This window comes from Prionailurus viverrinus, chromosome D2 (assembly GCF_022837055.1).
Source record: "Prionailurus viverrinus isolate Anna chromosome D2, UM_Priviv_1.0, whole genome shotgun sequence".
In the NCBI taxonomy this organism is placed as follows: domain Eukaryota; kingdom Metazoa; phylum Chordata; class Mammalia; order Carnivora; family Felidae; genus Prionailurus; species Prionailurus viverrinus.
The window spans coordinates 33,948,699-33,961,572 of NC_062571.1; the positions used below are offsets into that span (position 1 = coordinate 33,948,699).

General features: G+C 38.7%; 1 protein-coding gene and 1 non-coding gene across 6 annotated transcripts in view; one reads left to right on the forward strand and one right to left on the reverse strand.

The window, feature by feature from the left end:
* MCU (mitochondrial calcium uniporter) overlaps positions 1–12,874 on the forward strand; it is a 208,440-nt gene that overhangs the window by 52,015 nt on the left and 143,551 nt on the right. The gene's annotated exons all lie outside the window — the stretch shown is intronic.
* Positions 6,679–6,782, reverse strand: LOC125148517 (U6 spliceosomal RNA). The gene has a single exon (XR_007145600.1). It is a non-coding gene; the product is annotated as a U6 spliceosomal RNA (small nuclear RNA).

A 12,874-nucleotide genomic window follows, 5' to 3' on the forward strand; every position in this document is an offset into this window, starting at 1 on the left:
TTTGTTTTACTTCTGTTTGAAGTTCTCTTGATGCGTGGTGACAGCTGATTCTGAAAAGCTGAACATGGTACTGTTCTACAGTATAATTAAACTCTGCAGCTCTTTCCAGTAATCCAGCCATTTGGTTTTGTTGTTGTTGTTTGTTTTGTTTTGTTTTAATTTGAGAGGGGGGTGGGGTAGAGAGAGAGAAAGAGTGAGCAAGGGAGAGGAGCAAAGGGAGAGAAAATGAGAATCTTAAGCAGGCTCCACACTCAGGGCAGAGTCTGACACAGGGCTCGATCCACAACCCTGGGATCATGACCTAAGCTGAAATCAAGAGTTCGATGCTCAACCAACTGAGCCACCCAGGCGTCCCAGGCATTTGTGTTTTGTAGGTTATGCTGTAACTCATCCTTTTCATTTCTCCCCCTTGACAATGTTATATATTTATATATTTTGTTTCTTTCATTACTTGAAAATTATTTTGGGGTGCCTGGGTGGCTCAGTCAGTTGAGCATCTGACTCTGTATTTTGGCTCAGGTCTTGATCCCAGGGCTGCGGGATCAAGTCCCGAGTAGGGCTTTGCACTGAGTGTGCAGTCTGCTTAAGATTCTCTCTCTTTTTCCCTCTCTCCTCTGCCCCACTCCCCTGCTTGCTCTCTCTCTCTCTCTCTCTCTCTCTCTCCAATAAAATAAAAAAAAGAGGGGCGCCTGGGTGGCTCAGTTGGTTAAGCGTCCGACTTCAGCTCAGGTCACGATCTCACGGTCCGTGAGTTCGAGCCCCGCGTCAGGCTCTGGGCTGATGGCTCAGAGCCTGGAGCCTGCTTCCGATTCTGTGTCTCCCTCTCTCTCTGCCCCTCCCCCGTTCATGCTCTGTCTCTCTCTGTCCCAAAAAAAATAAATAAACGTTAAAAAAAAAAAATTTAAAAAAAAAATAAAAAAAAGAAAAGAAAAGAAAATTATTTTAACCCAATCCCTATTTAACCCACCTTTAATATGGGAAGTATTATTTATTTATTTATTTGTTTTATTTTATTTTTAAACATTTTTTTTAATGTTTATTTATTATTGAGAGACAGAGAGACACAGCATGAGCAGGGGTAGGGTAGAGAGAGGGGAGACACAGAACCTGAAGTAGGCTCCAGACTGTGAGCTGTCAGCACAGAGCCCAGCGCGGGGCTCAGACTCACGAACTGTGAGATCGTGACCTGAGCTGAAGTTGGTCACCCAACCGACTGAGCCACCCAGGCGCCCCTGGGAAGTATTTTTTATATATGCTATAATTTTTTGTATATATTATGTAATAAATGTATCTTTTGGCTTCATTTTTTTCTATTCTAGATCCAAAGCAGTTTTTTGGGTTGGTTTGTTTTAAGATTTTTGGATGGTTGGGGCACCTGGGTGGCACAGTTGGTTAAGCGTCCGACTTCAGCCAGGTCACGATCTCGCGGTCCGTGAGTTCGAGCCCCGCGACGGGCTCTGGGCTGATGGCTCAGAGCCTGGAGCCTGTTTCCGATTCTGTGTCTCCCTCTCTCTGCCCCTCCCCTGTTCATGCTCTGTCTCTCTCTGTCCCAAAAATAAATGTTGAAAAAAAAATTAAAAAAAAAAAAAAGATTTTTGGATGGTTAACGTTAGTGGTGTTATGATATCCCTACTTAGTGACAGACTGAGTGTAGACTTTGTTCAGTGGGCTGACTTCATTCTGCCAAGTAGCTCCTTAAATCCAGAGAGTTTGGTGAGGGAAGAAAATGTTAGAATTTTTGACTGACTGGCCACAACTTTGGGACAGAACATGAAATAACAAGACTGGTGGTTTCTCAGTCATAAACCCATTTTCCTTTCCTTTTCTTTCTTTCTTTTTTTTTAACGTGTATTTATTTTTGAGACAGAGAGAGACAGAGCATGAATGGGGGAGGGTCAGAGAGAGAAGGAGACACAAAATCTGAAACAGGCTCCAGGCTCTGAGCTGTCAGCACAGAGCCTGACGCGGGGCTCGAACTCACGGACCGCGAGATCATGACCTGAGCCAAAGTCGGACGCTCAACTGACTGAGCCACCCAGGCACCCCCATTTTCCTTTCTTAACACACCAAATTTCTTTGAGCTGCATTGCAGACTTCTTTCTGCCATACCTATTCCTGAAGTTTTGTTGGAGATTATTATAGAAATGTTCAGACAGCCCTCTGGATTAGCAAATTGTCCCCATATCACCAGTGAGGTTTCATATCTTCTCTTAATTTTGGGGTGTTTAGTGTAGGATAGAATTTTCTCTCCTTAAAAAGTGACCTGACCCTCTTCTTTTGGCTTTATGTAACAATATTTGCAAACAAGTATTTCATATTATAAAATTGTTTATGTGGTTGGTCTATATGAGTTTTTAAAAACTATAAAATTGAAAGCCTTGTGATCAATTTAGATCAAAACATTTTAATTCATTTCTTTTTTTAAGTAAGCATGTTTATTTTTAAAGACTCAAAGTCTGTGTTTACCTAAAGTATACTTAGTTTTCCTTCCAATGGAGTAAATAGTACTTAATATTTTGTATATAAACAGCTACCATGGTATGTTAATTTTGTCACAAGGACTTGGCAAACAGATATTTTGTAAAACAGCATATCCTTATAGCACAACTTTTTCAGTGAGGACATTTTTGGTTCTCTTTAAGTTTTTTACTGTACCACACACATGGCCAGTGTTTCTTTACATGACCAGAATTTCTCACCATCATAGTCTTAGTGGCTTCCTGTGAAAGTCTGTAGTCACACTTGGCTGAGTAGCTGTTAAAAATTTTTTTTAGGGGCGCCTGGCTGGCTCAGTTGGTGGAGCATGTGACTCTTGATTTCAGGGTTGTGAGTTCAAGCTCCACATTGGGTGTGAAGCCTACTTAAAAAAATTATTGTTCTAAAATATACGTTAACCATTTTAAATTCACAATTCGATGACATTAGGTACATTTACATTGATGTCAACCATTACCACTATCCATCTCCAGAACTTTTGCATCATTCCATACTAAGAAGCTTTTTTTTTTAAGTTTATTTTTTTAGTAATCTCTACACCTGACATGAAGCTCAAACTCACAACCCTGAGATCAAGAGCTGTATGATCTTCTGACTGAGCCAGCTAGGCACCTCCAGAGTAGTATTTTTAATGTTTTTGGTGGAAGGGCATCCCATCTGGTTCTTTCTGTGTTTTGTTTTCTTGCATCAAGTTTTTCTTTGCAGTCTTACACCACTGTGCATATTTCCCCTCTTCTCATTTTATTCACTCAAGAAATATTTATTGAGCACCTTATGTGTATGTGGTAGGGCTTGGAACCTAGTGATGTAACTGTTACCTATAATGTTGAAATACAAAACTATCTGATACTAGCCACACTAGCTTTGCTGTAGTTTTTCAAAATTCAAAAAGATAAAGCCTCCATGGGAATATTTGAATTATGGCCAGACTTGAAAGGAAAAAAAGATACTTGAGTAGCAGCTCCAAGTCACATCACATATCTGGAGAATCCAAAAGATTTTCTGTGGTTGTGAAAAAAAGTTATTGTACACTGTTCTTGTATTTAACTTTAAATGTCAAAGAGCCATAAATGTCACCTGTATCTAGATAAATATTACCTTCCTTTTAAAGTGGATAAATAAGACTATAGAGAGATATATCATTTGAGTTATTTTTGAAGCTGTGTCTGTCCTAAGCAGTAAGTCTGAAGTCCCTTATTTTCAGGTATCCTGTTTGTTCTAGGGTATTAGTAAGACTTGAGTGTTTCAGGGGCACCTGGGTGACTCATTCAGCTAAGCATCGGACTCTTGGTTTTGGGTCAGGTCATGATCTCACGGTTTGTGAGATCAAGCCCTATGTCAGGCTCTGTGCTGACAGTATGGAGCCCACTTGGGATTGTCTGTCCCGCTTTCTGCCCCTCCCATGCTCGTGCTTGCTCTCGCTGTCTCTCTCAAAGTAAGTACATAAATAAAAACTTAAAAAAAAAAAAGGCTTTAGTGTTTCAAATGCCTGAAACTGCCTCCAAACAGAGAGTATATTAGTTGCTGTGTGTTTGGAGATCTCATTTTATTTTGTAATTATAATTGTGATTTCAGCAGCCATGTGAAATTTAAACAATGCAAAATTTGTTATAATTGCTACCATGTAAGGTGGGCAGGGTATGGAAAAAATAATGTCCAGGGTATGGAAAAAATAATTTATTTGAATCTTTTAATACCAATTCTGAGATAACAAAAGCTGTAGTGATTATGTAGGGGATTGGGAATGGCCTGATTTATTATCTTTTACTTAGAAGTTTGGTAAACTCTAAAAAAAATTCTTTTATTTTAACATTTATTTATATTTGACAGGCAGAGACAGAGCACGAGCAGGGGAAGGGAGAGTGAGAGAGAGGGAGACACAGAATCTGAAGCAGGCTCCAGGCTCTGAGTTCACAGACTGACAGCAGCGAGCCTGATGTGGGGCTCGAACCCACAAACCGTGAGATCATGACCTGAGCCAAAGTTGGCTGCTTAACCAACTGGGCCACCCAGGCACCCAAGAAGTTTGGTGAAGTCTTAATGGTAGGTTGCTAAGCATGAAGTCAGCCTATTTGAAATTTGAAAATATAAAGGGAATTCTGAACCTGATAGTGAAACTGTTTAGGTCTTTTCAGCCTAACTCTGGAGATATGACCCAAAGCAGCTAAAAATAGAAACTAAAGGTATAAGGGAAAGTTCAGGAGCAAATGCAGGGCAAAAGCATTCTGGAGTAATAGTTTGAGTTTATTTTTGTTTGAACTCAGGTTGCCTATTTGCTGCATCTGATTTATGTTCGGGGCCTATGTTTTGCTTTCTTCTTCCACATTATATTCCTCTGTAGATACAGGTTTCCCAGACGGGGACTATGGTGTTTTGTTTTGTGTTTTAGATTCTGCATGTAAGTGATATCATATGGTGTCTGTCTTTATCTATTTCACATGGCATAATTTCTTGTGGTCACAAATGGCCAGATTTCATCTTTATTATGGCTGAGTAATATTCCCCATTGTGTGATGTGTGTGTGTGTGTGTGTGTGTGTGTGTGTGTGTACACACTTTTTTTTTTTTTTTTAACACCACCTCTTCTTTATCCATTTATCTACCAATGGACACTTAGGTTGTTTCCATAAGGAAACAAACAAACAAAAAAGAAATGGACTCAAATAGATGTGGTTGCCAGAGGGGAGAGAAAAGGGGCCAAAAGGTGAAGGGGATTAAGAGGTGCAGATTTCCAGCTGAAAAATAAGTAAGTCACAGGGATGGAAAGTACAGTCGTACTGATATTGCGGTAACTTTGTATTGTGACAGATGGTAAACACACTTACCATGGTGAGCATTGTGTAGCGTAATGAATTATAGGATCACTATGTTGTACACCTGAAACTAATATAACTTTTCGACTGTATTTCAGTAAAAAAGTGTGTGGTTGGTTGCTTTGGGATATTTCAGAAATTGTACAGTGTCTAGGCAAATAGGAGATACTCAGTAAGTTCTCAGAGAATTAAGAATTCTTGAAACAAAAAAGTGAGGAACATTGCATGTTAAAAATATGGTGAGTTTTGCTTTGGTTTTTATTTCTTTTTAAAAATCTGTTAAGGATAATATAGTGTTAATTACTGTACAGTAACAAGGACTGTTCTCATTACAGATAACTTTGTCACTTTGACACCTGTGGTGCAATTGCAAAGCCTTTGGAACTAAGTCAGTTTTCTGCCTGCTATTGTTATTATGAAAATTATTATGGAAACACATCAAAACATGGTTTATTGTAGGACTATTCAATGGAAAAATAATGCAGCCATCTATGTAATTTAAAACTTTATAGTAGTAGCCACATTAAAAAAGTAAAAAGAAACCAGTGAATTTGTATATTTTTATTATCATTTCTAATGTTTATTTATTTTGAGAGAGAGAGAGAGAGAGAAGGAATGCATATTAGCAGGTGAGGGACAGAGAGAGAGAGAGGGAGAGAGAGAATCCCAAGCAGGCTCAGTGCTGTCAGTGCAGAACCTGATGTGGGGCTCAATCTCACAAATGAGATGATCTGAGCCGAGATCAAGAGTCAGATGCTTAACCAACTGAGCTACCCAGGAGCCCCTCTGTAATATATATTAATACAGAATATCAAAGCAATTATTTCCACATGTACTCAATATAAAAATTATTAATTATTTTACTTTTTTTGGTGTTGTACTAAGTTTTAAAAATCTTGCCACACATCTCAGTTAGGATGAGACACATTTCAAGTGGTCAGCAGAGCATGATGCTAGTGGCTTTTATAATGTACAGTGTAAGTCTATCATTTTATTCTCTTTCTCTCATCAGATTCATTACCAAGGAGTGATAGCAAGAGTATTAACTTTTCCCTGTTCAGTGAACTGCCCAAAGGGTAGATGACAAGGAGATATAAGGAATTTGGGCAGTTAATTCCCTGAGGAAGTAAGTTCATTGTTTTAGATAGACCATAAAAGAAAGATATCTGGTCCACATTGTTACAGCCTCAAGAAAGAATTATAATTTGAAATCTGTTCTTTTTTTGGCAATGATATCACATCAAGGAAGCAGAGATAGACTTTCCGTGTGGAGATATAGCATATTAGAATCCCTTAGAATTTGGCAAACAGCATCCTAAATTGGAATAAAAAGCACTGGCCTTCCCACACTATTCAGTCACTTTAGAATGAGAATGGAGGCACAGGTAGAGATTTTACGTGTAATCCTTGTGCAGGGGCCGTGCTAATCTCTGCATTGTTCCAATTTTAATACATGTGCTGCTGAAGTGAGCATGGGGGTAGAGATTTTAAATGAGTGATTTGTTGTTATTCAATGTGACTGATGGAGTTTCTTCTAAGATACTAGGCTATGGAATAATTAGAGTTTTGCGTTATTTTTATGCAGTCATACAGTCCAAAGAAGAGAATTTTATTAGCTGTAATTGACAGAACAAGTAAATACAACACAAACACATTAATCAAATTCATTTTTCCTGAGTCTTTTTTTTTTTTTTTAACCTAGTATTAGTGCTTCTCTTTGTGAAGTCTACATTCTAGGTCTTAGTGATAGGTAGGGATTATGGTTAGGTTCCTTAAGGGAAATAGGTTAAGGGTGGGGTTGCCATATAATTTATCGTCTTAACCACAGCACCTCTAGAGTTGAGAGAGAGTGCTGTTAATAATTATATCGGGACAACATGTGTTAAACCAGAGGTGTCCCAAGCAGATTAGGACACATGGCCACCCAAGTTAAAAGGCTTTGTTAAAGCTTTGCTATCTTCTGTTTTGGCAATCCTGGTAGGCTATGGAAAGTGCATTTGTGGAAGTTATCACTTTTAAGGGCCTGTTCTGTCGGTGACATCTCCTTTATCTCAGGGCTTAGACAACTTTTTATTTAGGGCACATTGAACTTGAGAGGTTGAATGAGAGGGAAAAGGTAAAAGGTTTTAATTTAACAGACTGGCTATATCTCCCATCCCCTACAAAAAGGTTTTGCAGGTATGAAATGTGACAGAAGAATGTTTTCTTTTAATTGTGCAAAGTTATTGTCTTTAAATCTTCTAGATTAACTCCTTAAAAACAAGTACAAAAAAACTGAGCATTGGGGGTGCCGGACTGGTTCATTCTGTGGAGTGTGCAATTCTTGATCTTGGGGTTGTGAGTTTGAGCCCCACATTGGGTGTAGAGATTACTTAAAAATAAAATCTTTGAAACAAAACAAAACAAAACACCAAAAAATAATGGAGCACTTTCTTCCTGATAAAATTAGGTTGCAAGACATTGATTGCACATTTGATTTTTATTGTTCAGTGCTTTTATTTAGATTTTTTTTGTTAACCATCTTTGAGGGAGATATCGTAGTATATCTGCTTGATCTGGTGGCTTTTTACATGTAAAAGGCATGGGATATGTGATGCCATATATCTTGGATATACATGATTTTAGAGGAGATACTGATTTTTTTCCTAGACTTTTCTTTTTTTAGCATATATAATAAAATTGACTTTTTTTGCTTGTACATTTATGTGAATTTTAATGCATGTGTAGATTTGTGTAACCACATTAGCAATCAGGATACAGAACAGTTCCCCCACCCCTAAAATTCTCTTGTGCTGTCCAGTGGACTCAAACCCTCCTCTCATCCACCACCCCTGGCAACCTTTGATCTGTTCTCTGTTCTTATGCTCTTGCCTTTTGCAGATTATCACATAAATGGAATCAAATAGTTTGTAACACTTGGAGATTGGCTTTCACTCTGCATTATGCCTTTGAGATCCACCCATGTTGTTCCATGTATCAGTAGTTTGTTCCTTTTTATTGCTGAGTTGTTTTCCATTGTATGGATGTACCACAGTTTTGTCTTTTACCAAAATTGGTAAGTTTTCACCGACTATTTCTTCAAATATTTTTTTCTGCACTGTATTCTTTGTCTTCTTTCTGATGACATGGTTGTTATACACCCACAGATTCCTGAGGCTCTGACCTCCTTTGGGAACACTGTTGTTCATTCCTTGGTGTCATTCATTCAACAGTTTTTGAACACTTGTTTTCTATTCTCCTGTTAATAGGTAGCTATTTACAGGGTGTTTTTTTGTTTGTTTTGGTTTGGTTTGTTTTATTTATTTTTTTATATATATGAAATTTATTGACCAATTGGTTTCCATACAACACCCAGTGCTCATCCCAAAAGGTGCCCTCCTCAATACCCATCACCCACCCTCCCCTCCCTCCCACCCCCCACCAACCCTCAGTTTGTTCTCAGTTTTTAACAGTCTGTTATTCTTTGGCTCTCTCCCACTCTAACCTCTTTTTTTTTTTTTTTCCTTCCCCTCCCCCATGGGTTCCTGTTAAGTTTCTCAGGATCCACATAAGAGTGAAACCATATGGTATCTGTCTTTCTCTGTATGGCTTATTTCACTTAGCATCACACTCTCCAGTTCCATCCACGTTGCTACAAAGGGCCATATTTCATTCTTTCTCATTGCCACGTAATATTCCATTGTGTATATAAACCACAATTTCTTTATCCATTCATCAGTTGATGGACATTTAGGCTCTTTCCATAATTTGGCTATTGTTGAGAGTGCTGCTATGAACATTGGGGTACAAGTGCCCCTATGCATCAGTACTCCTGTATCCCTTGGATAAATTCCTAGCAGTGCTATTGCTGGGTCATAGGGTAGGTCTATTTTTAATTTTCTGAGGAACCTCCACACTGCTTTCCAGAGCGACTGCACCAATTTGCATTCCCACCAACAGTGCAAAAGGGTTCCCGTTTCTCCACATCCTCTCCAGCATCTATAGTCTCCTGATTTGTTCATTTTGGCCACTCTGACTGGCGTGAGGTGATACCTGAGTGTGGTTTTGATTTGTATTTCCCTGATAAGGAGCGACGCTGAACATCTTTTCATGTGCCTGTTGGCCATCCGGATGTCTTCTTTAGAGAAGTGTCTATTCATGTTTTCTGCCCATTTCTTCACTGGGTTATTTGTTTTTTGGGTGTGGAGTTTGGTGAGCTCTTTATAGATTTTGGATACTAGCCCTTTGTCCGTTATGTCATTTGCAAATATCTTTTCCCATTCCGTTGGTTGCCTTTTAGTTTTGTTGGTTGTTTCCTTTGCTGTGCAGAAGCTTTTTATCTTCATAAGGTCCCAGTAATTCACTTTTGCTTTTAATTCCCTTGCCTTTGGGGATGTGTCGAGTAAGAGATTGCTACGGCTGAGGTCAGAGAGGTCTTTTCCTGCTTTCTCCTCTAAGGTTTTGATGGTTTCCTGTCTCACATTTAGGTCCTTTATCCATGTTGAGTTTATTTTTGTGAATGGTGTGAGAAAGTGGTCTAGTTTCAACCTTCTGCATGTTGCTGTCCAGTTCTCCCAGCACCATTTGTTAAAGAGGCTGTCTTTTTTCCATTGGATGTTCTTTCCTGCTTTGTCAAAGATGAGTTGGCCATACGTTTGTGGGTCTAGTTCTGGGATTTCTATTCTATTCCATTGGTCTATGTGTCTGTTTTTGTGCCATGGTTTGGTTTGTTTTAGAGAGAGCACAAGAGTGTGATTGGTGGGGGAGACACGTGGGGGAGGGAGGGAGGGATGGAGGGAGAGAGAGAGAGAGAGAGAGAGAGAGAGTAAGAATCTCAAGCAGGCTCTGCATTCAGTGCAAAGCCAGACATGAGTGTCGATCCCACGACCTTGGGATCCTGACCTGAGTCAAAATCAAGAGTCAGACACTCAACCCACTGAGCCACCCAGGCGCCCCTCCAGGATTTTTTTTTCTCTAATAAAATTGCAGCTGTGAACATTCTTGTGTAGGTCTCTCTGGGTACCCGGCCCAGGCTTTCTCTATGGTATTTGCCAACAAGCAGGATTGCTAGGGTGTAGGATTTGCATATTTTTCTTAACATATGCTGCCCAAAGTGGTCATGAGCAATTTACTTTTTCACCAGCAGTGTGTAAGAGTTTACATTGCTCTATATCCTTTTCAACACGTGGTGTTGTCAAGCTTTTTATTTTTTATATATGTAATGGGTATGAAATGGAATCTCCTAGTCTTTTAAATTATTTTTCTGATTATGAGTGAGGCTGAGCATTTAAAAAATATATTAGCTGTTCATGTTTCTCCTACTATAAGTTGCCCATTTATATCTTTAATCCATTTTTCTATTTAAATTTAAAATCAGCTCTTGGGGCCCCTGGTTGGTCATGATCTCATGGTTCATCCACATTGTCAGTGCAGAGCCTGCTTGGGATTCTGTTTCCCTCTTTTCTGCCCCTCCCCTGCCCCCAAAATAAATAAATAAACATTTAAAAAAATAAAATTAAAACCTGCTCTTAGGATCAGTTTTAAGTGTTTTCTGTATAATTGTACTGTTTTAAATATTTGTCCTTGATCAAAAAACTTTCAGTGGCCTCTGATATGAAATCAAGGGTCCCTAATTTATCTTTTTAGATATTCTACTTCAAAAATCATCATTGCGCAGAGCTTCTGGGTTGGTGAACATGTGGAGATGTGGGGACAGCGGTATGCCTGGAGAGAGCATGGAAGCTCCGTGCCCCTTCCCACATACCTTGCCCTACGCATCTCTTCTGTCTGGTTGTCTCCAGGGAGACACTGTCAGAATTGAGTTGAATTCTTGGATACTCTGCTGGTGTCCAAGAATTGCTTCTTGGTGGGCTGGAAAACACCTTCACACACACATAGGTATTGAGTCCAGGAACCCAAAATAGTTGTTATGTGTCAGGAAAGGGAAGTTGGCACAGAAGAATAATCTGGATGAGATTTGGAACAGTGATCATCTATGAGCCGTGACAGTCGTTCAACCAGCTCCTCGGAAACCCGAACACAATTTTCATGAAAGAGAAACTGTGTAAGAAAATTCACGTGAATAAACTACACCTTGATGAGTTTCAAATGTCAGTTTGCCTTTAAAAGGTTGTAAAATACATTTCATATCAAATTATGGCCACAGGATGTAAAATACATTTCATATCAAATTATGGCCACAGGAGCACAGGTCTGTCAGATGGAAAATGCTTCAACAACAACCTCTGTGTCAAAACTTCTGTGTCTCAACTTAACACACATCTAGTTAAAAAACAAACAAACAAAAAAAATCATTCCTCATTTTCTGCCTTCTGAAACTTTGTACACTGTTTTGTTATATTTTATGGACTCAGTATGTTCTCTGTATAAATTCAGATTGGTGATGCATGTCAGCAGCTGAAACATATTTAGTATTTTAAAACCAAATCAGCATTTGCTACATCTGTAGACCTCATGTCTAGAGAAGTAGCCATTTTTAGCCTGTGTTATATCATATCAGTGTTGCCATACATTGTTAGCAAAATACTGTCCCAGTGACACATGTTTGTATACTACATAGCATGAAAATGTTTAACTTGGGAAATGCAGTTGACTTTTGAACAACACGGGTTTGAACTACATAGGTCCACCTATATGTGGATTTTTTTTTACAGCACATTATATGAATGTTATCTCTCATGATTTTTCTAATTCGTTTCTCTAGCTTTATTATAAGAATACGGTGTATTATATGTGTGTGTGTGTACACACACACACACATATAATACACATAAACAGTGTCAACCAGCTGTTTATGTTATTGGTAAGACTTCTGGTCAAAGTAGGCTATTAGTCGTTAAGTTTTTGGGGAGTCAAATGTTATATATGGATATTCAATTGTGAAGGGGTCAGCACCCATAACACCTGCAATTTTTAATTCTTTTTTTCTTTTAGGGTAGAGTTTAAACTTTTTTTTAATAATTTATTTTTTAATTTACATCCATGTTAGTTAGCATATAGTGCAACAATGATTTCAGGAGTAGATTCCTTAATGCCCCTTACCCATTTAGCCCATCCCCCCTCCCACAACCCTTCCAGTAACCCTCTGTTTGTTCTCCATGTTTATGAGTCTCTTCTGTTTTGTCCCCCTCCCTGTTTTTGTATTATTTTTGCTTCCCTTCCCTTATGTTCATCTGTTTTATACCTTAGAGTCCTCATATGAGTGAAGTCATATGACTTTTGTCTTTCTCTGACTAATTTCACTTAACGTAATACCTTCTAGTTCCATCCACGTAGTTGCAAATGGCAAGATTTCATTCTTTTTGATGGCCGAGTAATACTCCATTGTATATATATACCACATCTTCTTTGTCCATTCATCTGTCGATGAACATTTGGGCAATTTCCATATTTAGGCTATTGTCAATAGTGCTGCTATAAACATTGGGGTGCATGTGTCCCTTTGAAATAGCATACCTATATCCCTTGCATAAATACCTAGTAGTGTGATTGCTGAGTTGTAGGGTAGTTCTATTTTTAATTTTTGGGGGAACCTCCATACTGTTTCCCAGAGTGGCTGCACCAGTT